Raw genomic sequence first — 20,178 nt, 5'->3', positions numbered from 1 at the left:
TAAGATTCCTCTAATCTATTTTTCATGTGAAGAAGTTGGTCACATTGCTACAAGGTGTCCAAATAGAGAAAGCAAAGAAGAAAAGAAAAGCAGTAAATTCAAACCAAAGAAGGAATTCAAGAACTCCAAGGACTACAAAGACAAAGGTAAGAAGTCTTGTTTTATGGCTAAAAATTTTGATAGTAGTGACAATGATGAAATGGTATATATAGCTATAAAAGATGAATCAAATGATGAATTAGATAAGACAAAACTTATTTCTCATGTTAGTAAGAATGATACATGGATTATTGATAGTGGTTGTTCTCACCATATGACTATTGACAAAACAAAGTTTGAACATATGGAACACCATGATGGTGGATGTGTTAGCTTTGGAAATAATGAACCTTGTTTCATAAAAGGAAAATCTTGCATTTCACTAACCAATGAACTCAGATGTGATAATGCCTACTAGGTAGAAGGAATGGAGCATACTCTATTGAGTGTGGCACAATTGAATAACATTGGATTCAAGGTAGAATTCATGAATGGGAAGGCCAAGCTGCTATATGGAAAAGGAAATCTAGTTGGGTTTGGTAATCAGACAAAAGGTAACTTATTCTACCTAGATCTTAGTGAAAGTTCATGTTTCATTTCTCAAGTAAAAGAAAGTTGGTTATGGCACAAAAGGCTATGTTACATGAATTTTGATAATTTGATCAATTCAAAAGAAGTCCTAAAGCTGGTTCATATAGAACTTTGTGGACCTATTGGCATAGAAAGCTATAGTGGAGATAAGTATTTCATTTTATTCATTAATGAATATTCTAGAATGATGACTATAATGTATTTAAAAGAAAAATATGAAACTTTTCAACTTTAAATAGTATCTGGTTAGAGTTAAGAAAGAGACAAAAAATAAATTAAAATGTCTAAGGTTAGATAGAGGAGGTGAATTCATCTATAATGAATTCAATAAATTTTTTATTGAGAAAGGAATCAAAAGATAAGTATCAACACTTGGCACACTTCAGTTGAATGGTATAGTAGAAGAAGGAATAGATCTATTATGGATTGTGCAAGAATCTCAATGATAGAAAAAAATGTTGCAATCAAATACTGGAAGGAAGAAATCAATACAACTATTCATACCTTGAACATATTACAATTGAAGAAAGACTCAAATCAAACACCTTATGAACTATGGTATGGATAGAAACATAATGTAAGTTACTTGAAAGTATTTGGTAGCAAATGTTATATTTTGAAGGAATCTAGGAAAGGTAAATTTGATGTCAAAGGTGGTGAAGGCATTTTCCTAGGATACTCCTACAAAAGTGAAGCATATAAATGTTTGAATTTTTCAACTCACAAGATCATAGAAAGTGCACATGTAAGAATTGACGAGTTTATAGAAAAGAGTGAAGAAGAAAGCAAAAAAGAATCTGACGATTACAGAAGGTTTGTGTACAATGAACCTAATACATTGCCTAATCTAATTGAAGCTTCATCTACCGAGTTCCCAAAATGTTCAGAAGTACTTGAGTTACAACTAGTGCAACTTGAGTCACAGTCTAAAGGACCCAAGTTGTAGTTAGTAGCTACCAAGATGATGTCAGAGTAAATCAAGTTAGAAGGAACTAAGTCACAAACATTGGGACCCAAGCTTGAAGATCATACCAAGCTGTGTGAAATAAGTTCTAAATCCAAAGTACCTATATTAGAAAGATATGTCAGAAGGCATCATGCACCTAACAAGATCATTTGAGACAAGTCTGATGGTATAATGACCAGAAAAAATTGAAAGGTACATGTTCACTTACTAAATTTGAACCTAGAAATGTTAAAGATGCTTTGGATAATGAAATTTGGATTGAAGAAATGAATTAAGAAATAGAATAGATTAAAAGGAACAAGACACAAAAACTTGTTCCTAGACCTAAGGATAAGAATGTGATTGAAACAAAGTGAGTTTTCATAAATAAACTAAATGAAGATGGAGAAGTTTCAAGAAACAAAGCAAGGTTGGTCTGTAGAGGTTATTCTCATGAGGAAGGTGTTGACTATGGTGAAACCTTTGCTCCTATTGCAAGATTAGAAGGCATTAGAGCTTTAATAGCATAAGCAACACATAAAGGTTTTAAAAGTTTATCAAATGGATGTGAAATCTGCATTCCTAAATTAAATTCTTGAAGAAGAAGTTTACATAGAAGAACCAGAAGGTTTTTTAGATCCTAGCAAAAGGGATATGGTTTGTAAATTGCAAAAAGCATTGTATGGACTCAAGCAAGCTCCCAGAGCTTGGTATGAAAGACTTCACAACTACTTGATAAAGATTAGTTTTCAAAGAAAAAATGATAACAACAGTCTGTATATCAAAGAAGGACCAAATAAGAAGATTTTATTGGCATAAATCTTTGTCGATGACACATTTTTTTACTGGAAATGATGACTTGTGCAAAATTTTTTCAAAAGAGATGAGTAAAGAGTTTGAGATGTCTATGTTTGGTGAGATAAAACTCTTTGTTGGATTATAGATTCAACATAAGAAAGATGGTATTTGCATTACTCAGTCTAAATATATCAAGGAGATTCTAAAGAAATTTGGAATGGAGGATTCAAAGCTAGTTGGAACACCTATGTCTATTGGACATAAGCTTTCCAAAGATGATGATTCCAAGGAGGTAGATCAAACCACATACAAGTCAATGATTGGTAAACGGTAGTATGTTGTGCACACAAGGCCTGATATTGAATTAATAGTTGGTATGGTGGAAATATTTTTAGTTAATCCCAAAGAAAATCATATGATGGCAATCAAAAGAATCATGATGTATCTGAAGGGTACTGAAGAGTATAGACTATGGTACAAGAAAGGAGGAAACTTAGAGTTAAAATCCTTTACTAAAATTGGTTGGGAATGAAGCATTGATGATAGAAAGAGCACCAATGGTGAGGCATTTTTTCTTGTAAAAGACTAGTGTATTGGACAAGAAAAAAGAAAAATTGTATCTCTTAGTCAACATCAGAGGTAGAATATGTTGCAGCTACAGTAAATTGTTCCAATATTGTTCGGTTCAAGAAATTGTTGGTAGGTATGAAGATGGAAATCAAGGATCCAGTGGTTATCTTCTATGATAAAACTAGTGCAATCAACATATCAAAGAATCTAGTGATGCATACCAAGACCAAACAAATTGCAATAACATATCATTTCTTGAGAGGATTGGTGCAAGACAAGGAAGTAAGGTTGGAATATGTGAATAATAAAGAGTAGATTGCAAATGTATTGACCGAGCCATTACCTAAGAATGTATTTTTGTATCTAAGAGGTAAGCTAGGGGTCATTCCCCTATCTAAAGTTCAATAAATGAAGTTTAATGATGCATCAACTAGAGCACGTTGAAGATTAGTCAAGTTGATGAAATAATGAAAGGACATATTGCATATGAATCGGTACTTAAGGTAAATTAGAAACTACATTATATATGGTCTTTGGCATAAGATGTCAAAGAGGGAGAGTTTGATGTCATAATCCTATGGAGAAGAGTTTGATATGCTAAAGATGTCAAAGAGGGAGAATTTCATTGAAGTTGTTTGAAGAAGAATAAATTGGTTAGAAATTTAATTTTTAGAGTTGATATAAAAGAGGGAGAGTTTTCTATTAGAAGAAGATATTGCAGTCAGAATATTCAGAGTTTGCTGATAACATAAAGGGATACTGAAGTTAGAGGGAGTTCACACTGATAGAGGGAGTTCTCATGAATGAGAATAAGAATGAAACTAAGGATATTATACTTGCTTGTAGTTTTTTCTAAAATTTCATTATATTATGACATGTTGTGTTGCCATCAATTCCAAAGAGGGAGATTGTTGGATACAATCATTTAATTATATATTATCTTTGATGTTACACATAATGTCATACATTCACCAGTTAGTGTCTACCAAGCTCACTAGGGTGATGAAGACAATTTTTGTGGCTACCGAGCATTCTAGTGTATGCCTAGTTCAGATGACAATGTCTATTGAGTTCACTTGGTGCCCTACTATTCTAAGGCAATAAAATTTGGCTCTACCTCTTCTACTGACTATAATGCCTTTGCCTTTGATGCTCCCTTAGAATAGTATGGTACTGCTAGTGAACATGTGTGTGGCATTGAATTCACATATGGGATTGGAGCTCCTGGTGGTGTTTCTATTTGTGCCATCATAGATGATGTCTATACCTATATTAGTGGTGTTGCTTCCATAGACAAAGGAAAGATGAAAGGTAACAAGTGTTAACTAAGCTCACTTGGTTACCAAAGATAATTCATAGAAGAAAGTGTCTACTGAGCTCACTTGGGAGATAAAGAGAGTTGGCATGAAAACTAGTGTTAACCAAGATCACTTGTTTAACAAAGGGAAATTTTTTATGGTTAGTGTCTATCGAGCAGGGTTGGCTAACAAAGGATTTTTTGGTTTTGGCTTATTAAGTTAAATGAATATGTTTGATGGTTTTGGCCAACTGAGATGATGAATATTAATTATTGTAAGTTGTATTCAAGCCGACTTGACAATGTATAAGATATAAATGTAAGGACAAGTTGTGGGATTTGAATGAGAACAAGTTTGAAGAAGAAGGATGCCAAGAGGAAGAAAATTTGAAGGACAAGTAGAATATCCTTGTGGAGCTGAAAAGATACATTTGATCAAGAAGGATCAAGTATTGAAGCTAGAATTGACATATGTATTCAAAAATTAAATTGCATTAGAAATTAGGTCATTTCATTGTTACTCTCTAACCATTGTAGCAGTGATCTAAATCTCTTAACAGAGTTGGCTTAATAGCTATTTGTAAATCCTCTAACAAGGTGACATTTCTAGATTGAAGTGTCTAAAGACCTCTACCAAGGCCACTCCTAATAGGGTGATTAAATTTTATAATAGGGTCACACCTAATAGTGTGTCTTGTAAACTTTAACAAGGTTGGCTCCTAACAGGGCTTTCTTCAGAAGAGTGAAAATTAGTAACTAGTTGCAATTGGTGATTTTTCCCAAATTGGATTTTCATGTTAAATCTTGGTGTCACTTGTGTTCATGCTATTTACTTTCATGTGTATGCAACTATGTTTAATTAAGGTTAATCATAGTTAACATCTTAAAGATCAATTATTTCTAAGTAACAATTGATTTTCAGTATTTTCCAAGTTACAACATCTGCTAGTGTTAACCAAGTGCTTTTGTGTTTATTGAGTTACAACAAAATACTATTTATCAAATTTTATGTTTTAAGTTGTGTTGACATCTAAGGGATCTGGGATTCATTTTGTGGTAACTAATTCACCCCTCCCCGCATAGTTACTATTATATTTCCAACAACATGGATGGATGGAGTACTCAAGACACCCCAAAAAATTTCTTACATCATGTATATACAAAGAATGATCCCCCATAAGAAGGAAATAAGGAGACATGATATTCCCCCCATAATGAAGAAGCTCCATTGTACATGAAGAGTACCTATAAACAAGAGATAATCCAATTCCTACAAGAAACACGTCTCTCCTTAGGAAGAGGTAAATACATCAAAATATGAAGAAGCCACTCCATGTAAAAAGAGAGGAAGGATGAAAAAGGTCTCCATGTATGCATCCTTAAAGACTGAATAGGTGTCTCCAAGCTCAAAGATTCTGTCACACCATCAAGATGACCTATGAGATGTGAAAGAAAAAGAGAACATGAAGAGTTAGGAAATCCAATCTCCAAATAATGTGAAGAAGTATTTTGAAGAAAACCCCCTTGGATGTATTAACCAAATCTACATTATGAGACTCATCTAAAAGCGCATCTAGAAATTCATCCCATACTATAAGATCTAAAGCACAAAGATCATCCTACTAAATATTAGAGCTCACATCTGAAGAAGTAGGAGGTGGAGGAGTAAGAAGTTCAACACTTGTCTCAAGAAAAAAATGAATGAAGTGTCCAATGTTCTCCTCACATGAATTATCCACCCTTGCTAAAGGGTTAGGTATATCATGAATATCATCATCACTATCAACAAAATGTGGAAAATAATACAAGTGTGATGTATGATCAAAAACTCCCATAGCTATGACATCTCTAGTCTCCATATCCCTAATATAGACATAATCAAGAGTGAACTCAACAATTTTACCTTGTGCCCCATGAGTAACATGGTAAATGGAAAGGAGATTAGTTGTCAAGTATGGTACACAAAGTACATCATTAAATGTACCCTCTCTCATAGGAATAGAACCTTTCCCAAAAACCTTCATGTATGTATTATTACTCATCAATATAGGTGAAGAAGTAAAAGAATCAATAGAAGAAAACATATCCATAGAAGATGCCATGTGGTGTGATGCACCTAAGTCAAGAATCCATTTACCTTGCTTAGGATGTAAGGAATAAATTAGTTCTTTTCCTTTTCCTTTGGATGATGATGTCGATGTAGAAGTTTCTTGATATTGAGAAGAAGGAGAAGAAATCGATGAGGGCAACTAGATATTGTTCTTTTGAAGAATGTGAGTGAGCTCATCAATCTTTTTATGGAAACATTTATGCTCATAATGTCCTAACATTTTGAAATAAGCACATTTATCTCTCTTTCTTCTAGATATTTCCTCTCTTGAAGAGGACTTGGATTCAATATTATGTTCTGAATGAGATTCATCACCTTTGTCATGTTTCTTAGGGTCCTTGTGTTGTTTGTTTCCCTTTCCTTTGGGAGCCTTTGGAGAGGAGTCATTTGCAACCAATGCTTGATACTTGGAAGTCTTTAATTGACCCATGTGTGATAACTTTTCTTGTTCCCTTGTGAGCTATGCTACAAATTCACCAAGAGAAGGCATTTTGTATGCACTACCAAGAGCATCCATAGTAGTATAGAATGTTGAAACAAAGAATGAATATTTTGGATCTAGCTTGGAAAGAATAGATAATATCAATTGGTCATCATCTTTACTAATGCAATAATTAGAAAGCTCAAATCTATTGGAATTGAATTTAGAGAAAAATTCTTGAATATTATCAAAATGACATAGACTAAGACCTATAAGCTCATTCTCCAATTTGAATTTTTTTATTCTATTAGGTTTACCAAAGATCCCCTCCAATGTTGTCCAAGCATCATGAGGATGTGTGTAGGATGTAATATGATATAGAAAATCATGAGAGATGGTAGATCTAAGAGAGCCAAGTGCTTTATCCCTTCTATCAAACCATTTCTTTAATTCTGCAACACCTGTAGCTGGTTCTAGATCCTATCCAAGAATCAATCTAAGAAATCCAATGCTCATCAACTAATTAGAAACTATTATTTCCATTGATGATAGTTATATGGAGTGAGTAATGGAGCTTTTGAAAAATCCATAATGAACTCAAAGAATGACTGAAATCATCTGATAACTCATTCAAACTATTGATTCAATTAAGAAAATTGAAACCCAAGTATTCACCAAGTGCAAATATAACCAAAAAAGACATATTTATGAAAGTAATATGTCCACTCCAGATCACTAAAATCTAAATACAGATCTAGAAATTAGAGGAAAAATTATGCAGTTTTGAAAAAATTATACCTCAAAATATTACCAGATGTGCCCAAATAGAGCCTTGAAAGATGCAAAAAATATGATTTGCAATTTTTAGAAACATTTAGAACCAAAGATCCAAAATTACCTACACCACTATGTAGATCGTGAAATTCTACCCCAAAACAGAAAAAAATGCTTCAAAAAAGGAGTCTGTATGCAAAAGATATCACTATTTGAAAATTGTGTCTGAAATTTTTTTTTTTGAATCACCACCATCGCACCTTCAAAAATTAGATACCTCTAGATTTGGCCTTAGATGTCTGATTTGGATGAAAAAATTTGATTTAAGGGTTTTTGAACCTTTTCTATAGGATGCTAACTTCTGATTTTCACCAAGAAGCTCTAATTTCCATGTATAATAGAAGGTCACAAAATACGAATCCCAAAATCTCCTCCAAATTGTGATGTCCAAATTGACAAATGTTGCACCAACATTGAATCAAGCCAAGACTAAACTTCTTGAGAAGAGGTCTTCACGCCATGAGAGATTTGATGCCATGTTAGAGTTTTAGGTGACTACAACATCCTGAGGATCAAATGAAAGACCAAGATAACTTCCACAAGAGATTGGAAAGATAACTGCATGAAGATGCAAGAATGCTATTATTGATAATGGACCTGATTGACGTCCAATTGATTGATTTAAAGTATACATAATGTTCCTCCTTATATAGGAGAGGAGATAATAGACAAAGATAAGGAGAAGATAACCTATCTCCCACACAAAGTGGAATCACATGTCCACCAAAGGTGGATCATCCTCCATTGTGCAATGATGAGGATGATAATGTGATAAGTGCACTAAAGGTGGAATGAGATAACAACTATGACCATTTAGAGTGGAATTCTCCTACATCATGTGTTTAATTGAGATGCAAACTCCTAAGAATCTCAATCACAAACTACTATGAAATAAATTATCCTAAGTAAGCTTAAGTAAGTGTAATTAGTGAATATTTAATTACACCAACAATAACAATAATCTTTACATCAAAGAAGGACCAAAGAAAGAGATATTGCTAGCATAAATCTTTGTAGATGATATACTATTTATTGGTTATGATGACTTATGTAAATCTTTTTTTAAAGAAATGAGTAAGGAATTTGAGATATCAATATTTGGAGAGATCAAATTCTTTGTTGGCTTGTAGATTCAACAGAAGAAAGCTGATATCTACATTACTCAATCAAAGAATATCAAGGAGATATTGAAGAAGTTTTGAATGGAGGACTCAAGGTCTATTGGAACACCTATGCTTATTGGACATAAGCTTTCCAAAACTAATGATTCCAAGGAGGTAGATCATACCACATATAGATTTATGATTGGAAAACATCAGTATGTAGTGCATACAAGACTTGATATTGCAGTAGTAGTTGGTATGGTGGCAAGATTTTCAAATAATTCAAAAGAAAATCATATGATGGTAATTAAAAAAATCATGAAGTATGTAAAGGGTACTAAATATTATGCCTTATGGTATAAGAAAGGAGGAAACTTTTATTTGAAAGCCTTCACTAATGCAGATTGGGCAGGAAGCATTGATGAAAGGAAGAGCACCAGTGGTGGAGCATTCTTTCTTGGTAAAAGACTAGGGTCTTGAACAAGTAAAAAGAAAAATTACATCTCTCTGTCTACAATAGAAGTAGAATATGTTTTAGCAACAATCAATTTTTCTAATATTGTTTGGTTTAAACAACTAATGGCAGGTATGAAGGTAGAAATAAATGATCCAATGGTTATCTTTTGTGATAACACCAATGCAATTAATATATCAAAGAATTCAATGATGAATACCAATACCAAACACATAGCAATAAAATATCACTTTCTAAGAGTATTGGTGCAAGACAACGAGGTGAGATTGGAATATGTGAATACTAAAGAACAAATTACATACATATTCACCAAGCCTTTACCTAAGAATGCATTTCTATATCTAAAAGGTAAGCTAGGGGATCATTCCTCTATCCGAAGCTCACTAAACAACATTTAGTGATGCATCAATTAAGCATTCTTGAAGATCAGCCAAGTTGATGCAATAATTGTAAGGAAACTCAGGTGCAGAAACAGCTTCCTACACTAGTTTCATAAGGAAAGTATGATGTAAATCCTATTAAAATCTTCTACACTTACAAATTCAATATCATGTAAACATCAATATTGCAGCCAAACATGCATACAAAAAATAGATAGAGAAAGGAACACATAACACAAGGATTTGTCGATGGGGAAAAACCTTTCGGGAAAACAACCCCACTCCTTCAGAACCTGCACAATGTATTATCTTCAACACAAGGTTACAATACACTTGCAATGCAAGTTCAACATCAACAACAGAAGACTCCAGTAGCTACTCGTAGTACCAACAATACACCTTTTCGCATCGCATCTCTTCACAACTCTAAAAATGCTTATAACATGCGCTTCACTTTAGGGCTACTCCCAAAGGTAAACCGTAATAGGGTTTTACCATTCTTCGAGAAAATAGGAAACCCAAAAATGTTTTTGGGGCGATGCCCTGAAACCCACTATTGGGGTAGAGTGTACAATACTCAAATATCTTAGTTGCCACATGTCTTCACCTGTCATTGAATCTTCCTAACATAGCTCTTACATGTCATAGGAATCTGTCATAACCATTTTAGTCATGATCTCCTTACACGCAATTCAAGATGTCGACACATCAACATTATTTGCAAGAAATACATTTTACAAAACAAATAATAAGAATAGGAATTATACAAGGTTGAGACACTTTATTCATAACAATAATGAAAGGACATATTGCACATGAATCTATATATCAGGTACATTGAAATTCATTGAATATTGTCTTTGGCATAGGATGTCAAAGAGAGAGAGAGTTTGTTTTCATATCACATAAATTTTGTAATGGGATAGTTTTCTATGAAGATATCAAAGAGGAAGAGTTTGATAAAGTGTAAACCTAGAGAGTTTACCGAAAAAGGGAGAAATTGAAATTAGAGAATCATTCTAGAGGGAGAGATAGATGTAAGAGAGAGCTTACACTGATAGAGGGAGTTCTCATGAAGTAGAATCATAATAAAACTAAGGATATTATCCTTTTATTTTGCTCTAAAATTTCATTATATTATGACATGTTGTGTTTTCATCAATGCCAAAGAGGGAGACTGTTGAAAATAATTGTTCAATTGTATTTTGTCTTTGATGTTACACAAGATGTCATATCTTTACTAGTCAGCATTTTCCAAGCTCACTTGAGTAATGAAGACAATTTCTTGTGCTTGTTAAGCATTCCAATGTAAAGCAAGTTTAGGAAGATAGTGTCTATTGAGTTCACTCAGGAGACAAAGGAAAGATGGCAAGTAACGAGTATTAACCAATCTCACTTGGTTACCAAAGAGAATTCACAGAAGATACTATCTACCAAGTTTACTCGGGAGACAAAGTAAAGTTGGCATGGAACCAATGTTAACGAAGCTTGTTCAATTACCAAAGGAAGTTTATAAAGTTGAAGCATTCACTGAGTTCACTTGGTTAACATGGGAAAATCTATTTTGGGTTAGTGTCTACTGAGCTGGGTTGGCTAACAAAGGATTTTCGTATTTTGACATATTGAGTTTAACGGATTTGTTTGTTGGTTCTAGCCAACTGAGGAGATGAATATTAATTTTTTTAAGACAACTTGACAATGCATATGGTATAAGTAAGTCAAGTTGAGAATTGAATGTGCAAGAATGTGTGAAGATAAGAAGATTCTTAGAGGAAGAAAATTGGAAGGATACAAAAATTATCCTTGTTGGGCTACACAGATTTATCTGATCAAGAAGGATCGAGTATGTTGGGACTCAAAATTGAAGCCCTAATTTTGAGTACCATTCAAAAAATTAAGCCCTACAAGCACTTTTAATGCATGTGTACCCAACTGTCCATTCAAGACCTAAAAGGTGTTTTATGTTTCTAACATCTTGCATTCAATATATCCACTTGTCCGATGAAGACAAATTTCCATTTTGAATCATTCTGTGAGGTTGTGTTTTGAGCAATGTCCAAATCTAAAATTTTACCAAAGTGTCAAATAGCAACATGAAGCCTTGTTTGCATTTAAATATCTCGCACCTAGTTATGTTTCATGACTCACTACTTTGGAAGTGTTTAGTGTACATACCAAAGAACCTATGTTTCATATTTTGAGTCATTTTGATATGTTTTGACTAGGTTTTGAATTCCTCAAAGTTGGTTATTTATTGTTGTCATGCTAATGCAAATTGTTCTAAATTTTGGAAGGCCCTATTTGACTTGTTATAACTTTGACCCAATTGACCAAAATGAGAAAATTTCTTTTATGTTGCATTCTAGAGGTTAGAGATGGGGTACATTTGAATTTTGAGCTTATGAAAAATTTTCTTGATCAATTTTTGAATGCGATTTCAAATGCAATTTGTGAAGTTTTACTGGTGTCAAGAAATGCAGATTGGTTGGTACCCTTGTTCATGATGTCATATCTCTGAATCAATGATAGGTGAGATCAAATGTATTACACTATTTCTTTGTACTCTAAAACTTCTTTAAGTGTGCTAGTTTGCAAGTCTTGATGAATTCATTTGCACACTTTCTCAAGTCCATTTCATTTGTAAAAAGCACTTTTTTGGCTTTGTTCCCAGCTCTGCAATTCTGAGTGGCCCACTTTGACTGCTTGCCAATCACACCTATTTATTTGTCATGAGCCCAAACCATAGATTTATATTCTCCTCATGATAGTGAACCAATGCCTCAATTTTTGTTTCCCTAGCTGTTAGTTTGTCCTATTTTCAAAGCCAAATCTGAACACATTTTGTTGTTTTCTGACATGCTTTCTTGTAGGCAGTTCTGAGAGGGCAACTTTAACAGTCAATATCTTTTGACTTAGAATTCTTCATGAGACAAAATTTGACAAGGTGCAAGAATGTTGAGCAAAGGGTTAGTATGTTCAATCTTAGAGCCCGATCAAGTATTTTTGTAGTTTTTAAAAGTCGATCAAAGGACCCTTTGGCATGAAATCAACAATCACCAAAAAAGAGTTGAAATGAGTTTTAATGGATGGTTTAGTGCTCGAATTTGATCTCAGTAATTGCAGGATGTTTAGTAGGCTTGTTTGAGATGTCAATTGTTTGAAATTTTTTTTTTTTAATCAGACCCACTTGGGGCCTAATTTTTTTCATCATATTAATGAAAATGCGTGTGGAATGAAGATTCTCAAAGGGTCTTAAAAGGGCATAAGATATAAATGGGAGCTTAAGGATTACCAAATCCTCCATTGGGTATAGGCTAAGCATTAGAAGTTTCACTGAAAAATTGAAGATGTCATATGTGCAATGGAAGTGGAACATGAAGGATTTGTAGGGCACTTATGAGGTTTTTAATATAACTGTACCAACATATATTCATAAAATCTCCAAGGTTCTGAGAAGTCTCAAATGCATAGGAATGCATATGCTATCTAGAAATAAAGTTTTCAACTGCTCCATATTATATGAATGTAAGTGCTTCCATAGTTATTCGAGATCGAATGGTAGTTTCACAACATCACAGAAAATTGCATATTGATGAAGTGGGAGAATCAATGCATTGCATATTGATGAAAATCAACCTCTTAAGGAATTATCCCCAATGTTCATGGAGTCAAAAATTTTCAGCAAGAAAGTGGTTATTTGGCTGAAGGTTTCCATCATTTATCCAATGACTTGAGTCCTTGTTGTTCCCTGCAATTGCCTAGATGTCCAAATCTGTAGGAGGGAGGATGTGGCATGATTGTCCATAAGTAAATTGTGTAAAGCTCTATGTAACTTGGTCATCTTTATATTGGGACCCTATATAGATGAGATGATAAGCACCCAAATCTCTATCTCTATAGAAATGGTGCCCCTATCTATACTTATGCTTGAAGAGGTGCGTAATGGATATGCTTGGCACTCAACTGACCGGCTTAACAAGATAAATCAACTCCTCCCTTTTTTAATTACTAATAATGGTGACCAAATTCAATAGAATTTGGAAAGGAATCCATGTGATTATGTAGCCATCAATGATTTTTCACTCTCTTTAGTCATATTTACCTCCAATGCTTCTTCAAAACTGGCAAAATTAGGATCCGCTTCTCACACTAAAAGTGATAGTTCAATTCTGTCAGTCTTCTTAAAAGGTAGCATCGTGAGAACTTGTAGCAAAATTTTTTGAAGGTTTTGAAAGAAGTAAGGAATAGATGGTGCCTAAGCCTTGTAATCTTAAAATTAGTAGCCTCTCTTTAATAAAGAAAATGGAAGAATGTGATTCAAATGTAAAGTTCATGACATGGCACAATTTTTGAGGAATTCTTTCCTTCTATAGCCTCCAAAATAAGCCTGAGTTGGTGAGTTGAAAAGAGCTACAGTAAATAATGAAGGAGTCAATTTTTAAAAGGAGTAAACTAGTAGAGGAGCCCACGATGGAGAAGGGAATGTGTTTTTCACTGAACCAAGTTTACTTTGACTTGTATGTTCTACCATTTCAAGCACCCAGGTGAGCAATAGTCTCCCTTTGTGTAAATACTCTATTGAGAGTCCTCTTCCCAATGTATCTTTTTGTGAAACCCGTGAAGACATGGAGTAGATTCTATGGAAAGACCTACAATAGGGGAAGGAGAAGGCATGGGTTATGCTGAACATTTCTATTTGCTTTCAAATCCTTCATAAACATGTGAATCATACAGTGATGCCTCAAATTAATAGCATTAGGCATTTGAATGCTGGAAAGTAGTTTAAGTTCTCAAAGGAATTTAATCCCACATTGCCAAAATGAGAGAATTTTAATTTGTTTAAATATCTAATCACCAAGCTAGTAAATGTCTTTAAGACATTCAACTTTTAAAGACACCAAAAAAAATATGAAAGGGGCCCACTTGGCCAAAAGGAAATTTTGAACAAATAATGACATCATTAGGTGATGGTGATGATGTCAAATCTAGACAAATCTAAAATTAACACGTGGCTCCAATTGAGATGATGATGTGGTAGAACACGTTGACTTGAGAACCAATCATAGATCAACAAGTGGCAAGCACCTTTAGATTGGGTGTGGATTTCAAGATGCTAATGTGGCACGGGGGATATGGGACATGTATCACAAAGGTGCATCCCTGCATGCACAGTTAGTAACTTGTTGACTATAATGCAGTAATGTGCCTAGCTAACTGTTGGATACAATTTTTCAAATTGTGTGTTGTCTTTGATGTCACAAAAATGTCATATTAGTCATTAGATAGTGTTTACCAAGCTCAGAAGGTTAGCAAGGCAAAGGATAGTGTCTATCGAGCTCAGATGGTCAGCAAGGCAAAATGATAGAATCTACCGAGCTCACTTGGTCATCAAAGGAAATGTGACTAAATTAGTTCTTACCGAGCTCACTCAGTCATCAAAGGAAATGTGACTAAAGCAGTTCTTACCGAGCTCACTCGGTCATCAAAGGAGATGTGACTAAAGTAGTTCTTACCAAGCTCACTCAGTCATCAAAAGAAATGTGGAAAAAGTAGTTCTTACTGAACTCTCATGAAGGAATTCAATTCTTATTGAGTAAACTCGGAAGCCAAAGAATTTTATAGATATTGCAATGCTAACTGAGTCAAGAAGGTTAACTCAAATTTTTTTTGGAAGTAGTATTTACCGAGCAGGGTTGGCCAATAAAGGATTTCACTATTTTACGAAATAACATTTATTTGTTTAGAGTAATATCTATAGCCGACTGATGTATGGTTTATTGGCAAATGTAACATGTAAATGGGCCGACTTGACAATTAGAATGGTATAAGTAAGAGGTCAAGTCAAAAATTCTAAGTGTGTGAAAAAATGGAATTAATGTAATATGAAGATTGATTATTGTGGAAGCAAATTTGAAGGATGATCAAAGATCATTGAGGAGTAGCAAAGCCATATTTGATCAAGGAGGATCTAATGATGCTGAACAAAGACCTGTAACTAGCAAATTCAGTTGCATCTTGTTCAGGTTAATTCATTATTTCTTTCTAACCATTGTAGTAGTGATTTCAAATCTCTTAACAGAGTTGGTTTAACAGCCATTTTGTAAATCCTCTAACAAGGTGACAGTTCAGTTGAATTGTTCTAAAGACCTCTAGCAAGGCCACTCCTAATAGGGTGATTAAATCCTCTAACAGGGTCACACCTAATAGTGTGTATTGTATTCTTTAACAGGGTTGGCTCCTAATAGGGCTCACTTCAGAAGAGTGAAAAATTGGTGACTAGTTACTTGGTGGTTTTTCCCATATTGGGTTTCCATGTTAAATCTGGTGTCTCTTGTGTTCATTTTATTTTCAGTTACATGCATGAATGCTTGAAAAATAAATAATAGTTTAATTTACTGAGCTACAACATTTGTTTACTGAGTATCAACAGTAACTAGATATTTAAGACATCTAAGAGATCTGTGGATTAATTTTTGTAACTGATTCACCCCCCCTCTCAGTTACCCTATCTTTATCCCAACAATTGGTATTAGAGCTATTGGTGCTTACAAGAAAAGATTTCAAGGATCTAAGCTAAAGATCAAGATGTCTTAAAAAAGGAAATTCCAAGACTTAATAGGGACAAATTCTTAGCATGGAAAGGATTGATGAGGCTTCATCTGGCTTCTACTGGTGATACAGGGCTGAAGTACCTTGATAAAAAATATGAAGAACCTTCTAGTACATTATCTGTCAATGATATTGTTGAAAAGAAGACTCACAATAACATGATGATAGATATAGCATCTGCTCTAAGTTATGAAGAGTTTGATGACATCAAGGATTGCAAAATTACCTTTGAAATGTGGAACAAGCTGAAAGAAATCTATGGAGGAGATGATAATGTGAGCAGAGCCAAAGTAGAAAGTTTGAGAGGAAAATTTGATCAAATGAGGATGAGAGAAGATGAAAACATTGCAAAGTATGTTGAAAGAGTTAAAGCATGTGTTAGTGCAATCAAAGCATCTAGAGGAGATATCAGTGATGAGACAGTTATAAGTAAAGTTCTTAGAACTTTACTTCCCATTTATATAATCAGAGTCTCTGCAATTCAAGAAAGGAGATGTGAGCCAAATCATAAAATAAATTTAGAGGCCATAGTTGGAAGATTGACTGCATTTGAGCTAGACAACTATGACAATTATGTTCTAGTTGCCAAGAATGTTGAATCAACATTTGAAGCCAAGCTTTCAATCAAAGCATAAGGGAAAAAGATGAAGAATCCACAATCAGACAGTGATGAAGAATCAAAAAAAAGTTTAGACAGTGATCTTGAAGTAGTTTAAGCTCTACTATCAAGAAAATATTCAAGAGGCAAAGGGAAATACAAAGGTAAGGTTCCTCTAATCTACTTTTCTTGTGAAGAAATTGGACATATTACTGCTAGGTGCCCAAATAAGTAGAACAAAGATGAGAAGAAAGGTCACAAGTACAATGGCAAGAAAGACTTCAAATCATTTAAGGATAAAGGTAAGAAAACATGTTTTATGGCTAAAGATTCTAATGATTCTGATGATAAAGAAGAAGATGAAATTATCTACATTGTTGTGAAAGATGAGTCTGATAATGATGAGTAAATGGCACTCATTTCTCATATGAGTAGAAATGATACATGGATCATAGATAGTGGTTGTTCTCATTACATGACTAGTGATAAAACTAAGTTTGAATACTTTGAAGACTATGATGGTGGCAGTGTAAGATTTGGTAACAATGAACCTTGTTGTATAAGAGGAAAAGGAAGAATCTCACTAACCAAGGAACTTGTATGTGATAATGCATACTGGGTAGAAGGACTAAAGTATAATTTGTTGAGTGTGGTACAACTACTCAATAATGGATTCAAAGTAGAATTTATTCATGGAAAAGCAAGATTTCTAGATGGCAAAGGAAAGCTGATTGGATTAGGCACTCAAACAAAAGGTAACTTATTTTATCTTGAACTTGGTGAATGTTCATGTTTCATTGCTCAAATTGAAGAAAGTTGGTTATGGCATAGGAGGTTATGTCATGTAAACTTTGAAAACTTAATAAAAATTAGTAAATTCAAGAAAGTAAGAGGTATTCCTAACATAAAGAAACCTGAGGTTGGTCTATGCAAGAATTGTCAAATTGGTAAAATGGGAAAGACTAGTTTTAAAAGCAAGAACTATCAAACTAAAGAAGTTATAGAAATTGTGCATACTGATTTTTGTGGACCTATTGGCATTGAAAGTTATATGGGTGAAAAATTCTTCATTTTTTTTGTTGATGATTATTCAAGAATGATGACTATCATGTACCTAAGAGAGAAATCGAAAGCATTTGAAAAGTTCAAATGGTATTTGGCCAGAGTAGAAAAAAAAAAGGCAAAATACTGAAATGCTTAAGGTTTGACAGAGGTGGTGAATTCTTTTCACATGAGTTCAATAACTTTTGCATTGAAAGGGGAATCAAAAGATAGGTTTCAACACCTCGAACTCCTGAACAAAATGGAATAGTAGAAAGAAGGAACAGATCTATCATGGATTGTGCAAGAACCTTAATAATTGAGAAAGACATTGCTATCAAATACTAGAAGGAAGCTATCAGCACTGTAGTTCATACCTTGAATCGAGTACAGCTAAACAAGGACTCATTCAAAACACCCTATGAGTTGTGGTATGGCTACAAACCCAATGTAAGTTATCTAAAAGTATTTGGAAGAAAATGTTACATTTTGAAAGAATATAGAAAAGGTAAATTTGATGTAAAAAGTGATGAAGAAATATTTTTGGGATACTCTTGCAAAAGGAAAGCATATAGACGTTTGAACTTATCTACTCACAAAGTCATAGAAAGTGCACATGTGAAAGTTGATGAGTTTGCAGAAAGAACATAAGAAGAAAGCAAAAAGGAACCTAAAGACTAAAGAAGATTTGTTTACATTGAACCTGATACAATGCCAAGTATTACCTATTAATCAGGAATCCCCAACTCCAGAGCCTTCATTAATCGAGTCACAAGAAGTTCAAACTGAGTCAATACCTACCAAGCTGCAAGAACCCAAGTTGTAGACAAAAGCTACATAGTTAGCATCTACCGAGCCTGAGCAACCAGAATCAGAACTAGAAGTTGAGACACAAAAGGATAACAATGCAAGTCATTCAAAAGGCAAGGATCCCATGTTAGCCAAGTATGTCAGAAAGAATCATGCACCAGATCAGATCATTGGAGATAAATTAGAAGGAACAATGACAAGAAGCAAGTTGAAAGGCACTTGTTTACTTGCTGATTTTGAACCTAGAAATGTCAAAGATGCACTAGACAATGAAAGTTGGGTTGAACCTATGAATGAAGAGATATAAGAGATAGAGAAAAAAAAAACATGGACTCTTGTACCAAGACTCAAAGACAAAAATGTGATTGGAACAAAGTGGGTATTCAAAAAAAAACTAAATGAAGATGGTAAGGTATCAAGGAACAAAACTAGACTAGTATCCAAAGGATATTATCAAGAAAAAGGTGTAGACTATGAAATTATTTTTGCTCCTATTGCAAGATTGGAAGGTGTCAAAACCTTACTTGCATATGCTACATTCAAAAGATTCAAAGTTTATCAGATGGATGTCAAGTCAACATTTCTCAATGACATATTGGATAAAGAAGTTTACATTGAACAACCTAGATGTTTTGTTGATGTAGACATGAAGAACATGGTTTGCAAATTGCATAAAGCATTATATGGTCTGAAATAAGCCCCTAGAGCATGGTATGAAAGATTGCATAACTATCTTATTCAGATTGTTTTTCAAAGAACTAATGACAAAAACAGTTTGTACATAAAGGAAGGACCAGATAATAAGATTGTTTTGGCAAAAATATTTGTAGATGATACTTTTTTCACAGGAAATGATGATCTTTGCGAAGAATTTTCAGAACAAATGAACAAGGAATTTGAATTTGTCAATATTTGGTGAAATAAAATAATTTTTTGATCTTCAAATTCAACAGAATAAGAATGGCATCTACATCACTCAATCTAAATACATCAAGGAGATACTAAAAAAGTTTGGTATGGAAGACTACAAATCGGTTGGGACTCCTATGTAACCTGGATTAAAATTGACCAAGGATGATGAATCAAAGCAAGTGGATCAAAAATTGTATAGATCTATAATTGGAAAGTTGCAATATGTAGTGCATACAAGGCCAAACATTGCTCTTGTAGTAGGAATTGTAGCAAGATTCTCAGTAAAACCAAAAGAAAATCACATGATGGCAATCAAAAAGATCATGAGATACCTAAAAGGAACTAAAGATTATGGATTATGGTATAAAATTGGAGGAAATATGGATTTAAAGGTGTTCACTGATGCACATTGCGTAGGAAATATTGATGACAGAAAGAGCACAAGTGGAGGAGCTTTCTTTCTTGGAAAAAGGTTGGTTTCTTGGACAAGCAAAAAGTAGAATTGTATATCTCAATCCATAGTAGAGGCTGAATATGTTGTATCAGCAGTAAATTGCTTAAACATTTTGTGGTTTAAACAATAATTGGAAGGTATGAAGCAAGAAATCAAAGAACCTATTGTTATGTTTTGTGATAACACAAGT

This window comes from Cupressus sempervirens, chromosome 5 (assembly GCF_028749045.1).
Source record: "Cupressus sempervirens isolate cs-2001-9-10 chromosome 5, ASM2874904v1, whole genome shotgun sequence".
NCBI lineage: Eukaryota > Viridiplantae > Streptophyta > Pinopsida > Cupressales > Cupressaceae > Cupressus > Cupressus sempervirens.
This window is presented reverse-complemented; position numbering follows the sequence as displayed.